Source organism: Arachis ipaensis, chromosome B03, assembly GCF_000816755.2.
Source record: "Arachis ipaensis cultivar K30076 chromosome B03, Araip1.1, whole genome shotgun sequence".
NCBI classification, from domain to species: domain Eukaryota; kingdom Viridiplantae; phylum Streptophyta; class Magnoliopsida; order Fabales; family Fabaceae; genus Arachis; species Arachis ipaensis.
This window is the reverse complement of record NC_029787.2, coordinates 73,288,158-73,290,859: the sequence shown is the minus strand read 5'-3', so window position 1 is coordinate 73,290,859 and position 2,702 is coordinate 73,288,158.

Here is a 2,702-nt window from a genome sequence, read left to right as displayed (position 1 = left end):
TGAGCCTGTTTTCCGCGTCCTCTTCCCTGGTTATTGTTATTATTGAACCTCTGGAAACTATTCTGGCCTCGATGTTATTATGGAATATTGCCGCCTCGTTTGAAATCTTGACCCCTAGGCGCAAGATTTCTTCCATGATCTTCCCTAACAGAGCTTCGGTGGTCATTCTTGTCCAATGCCGCCTTTCTCAGACATTCTTCAGCAACTCTGGCTTTGTTTACCAGTTCAGAGAAGGTTCAGATCTCCATAGGTGCTACGAAGCTCTGAATATCTTTCCGAAGACCTCCCTCATATTTGATACACTTCCACTCAGCAAAGTTCTCAGGAGCTCCTTGAAAAATGTGTGAAAATAGCACAGTTCCTCAAATCTGCTGGTGTACTGAGTAATAGTCATCTGGCCCTGTTTTAGCTAAAGCAGTTCAAGTTCCTTGGCATTTCTTAATGAGATGGGAAAGCATTTCTTATAGAATTCTTCTCAGAACAACTCCCAAGAGATCACAACTCCATCAGGCTGCCAAATGCGCCTTATACCCTGCCACCAATGCTGAGCTTCACCTTGCAGCTGGTAGGTTCCAAACTCAACCCACTGCTCATCAGGAACCTGCTGAGCCTGTAATGCTTGCTCAATAGCTTGTATCCAGTTATCTGCATCGGTGGGGTTCGAAGTTCCTTTGAAGGTCGGAGGATGAACCTTCAGGAAAGAGGAGAGCGTCATAGGACAATTATCGCTGTTGTTGCCATTGTTACCATTATTTATTTGGTTTCCCAGGGCTTCGGCTGTCGCTTGCATCGCTGCGGCCATATTTCCTAGAGTGGCCACGAAGTCTACAGGGTTAGGAGGATTGTTCCCTGTCACTTCAGGCATAGCATTGCCTATTCCGGTGGCTCCCACTACTGGATGACTCAATAATTGCAAAGGCTATAGGAAGGATATTGCTGTTACCATCTTGTGTAACTGCAATAAGGAGAACACCACCATATTTCCATATAGATGCATACTATCGACGGAGACAAATAGCTTGCAATGCTTGAAAGCTTCGACGCAGGGAGGGAAAGCACAAAATACCTTATCAGACATGCTGTAGTCACGCACCATGAGGTGGCCATCATAGTACGGTGCAACGCTGATCTCACACATCATTCCCGGACAACAACTCTGCAATAATTGCAGCAACCTTAATACCTTATTGTAAGACTCCTCTCAATCACTGTATATCTGTGCGATGCCTGTTGCTTTGCCATCCAGACCTTTCTGTAAGAGGATTTGAAGTGATACTAACGGACGGGTTTGATTGTATCAACAAGAGGATGACACGGTAGATGAGACTATTGTCCAACTGTCGATGGTTCTACGACATTGTGGGTGATAAACACGTGTGCGCTCCTCCCACCCTACCCACCTCCCTAGCGAAATAGGACAATAGTGGTAAACAGGTAAACAAGTTCAACAAGCATAATAAGGACAATTGACAACATTGAACACAATGAATCCTTAACTTAGCAGTATCTGAGTTTCTGTCAGAGAGCAACACGGAGACTCCAAGGGCAGCCTGCTGCATGTTGTCGGCAACGCACATGGCATTTTAATCAATTCGACTCCACTATTCGATATTCAGCACTTCTGCAAATGCTGTAATTCTTAACACCCTGCATTACTACATCTCTGTTTTGAATCTGTGGCCAATCCTAAACTCTACACCACCGTCCAAGTTGTAATCTTCCTCACCCGTGTTGGAAAATAAGTTCTTCTCATGCATCACGTCCAGATCCAACGTACCATAGTGATTGGGTACAGATGACAAGGCCGGAATTGGATGCGGAGGAGGCAAAAGATACCTATGTGATGCCTTAACCAGGGTCTCTGGTACAAACTCTTCCTCATCATCATCCTCAGAGGAACCACTCTCGTTGCTATCTGCAACATACTCCTCATCAGAGTCCTCACTGTCGACCTCCATGTCTTCCACTAGACTGGCAACATGAATCGATGGTGGTGTAAGAGATGGGTCATCTTGGATGAAGTTTGACGAGCTAGATCCACCACCCCCGATGTTGCCAACCTCCGCAAAAAGCTCCATCACTTGATCCACCATGATTCTCCTATGGTCGTCAAACATCAGGCGCACATGCTCCTTGCCATGGAGCCAAAACAGGCAGAACTGAAAAATTCTGTTTTTCATCAGTGCTAGCAACCTATACCCCACCCTTTTGATCTCTTTTCTCCCATTACCACCGACGCTACCCAATATCAGACTCTTCAGTTCCAACAATGAGCGTACTGGCCGGGTATGCAACAGAATGGGATTCTCACACTCAAATGTTATCCCATTATCACTATTTTTCATACGGCAATTGGGATACACACTAACAACCAAGAAACCACTACTACTAGATATTTTGGCTTATTTTCGAAAGGAATAAGTAGCAAAGAAGTAGTGAAATACTTGTGGAGGATACAAAAGGTTGCATATTCTTTTATAACTGCTTGAAATTTGTCTTACGTATCTCATTTACACTATACATATTATAATTACCCTCTTATCACGTTTACAGTATAAACAAAATAAGTTAACACGTATCTCGTTTACACTGTAAACGAGATATAGATTACATTTATTTTTAGCTTTATCTCGTTTATAGCATAAAAAAGATATATATTAACTTATTTTGTTTATACTGTAAATAAAATAAATAATGTGATG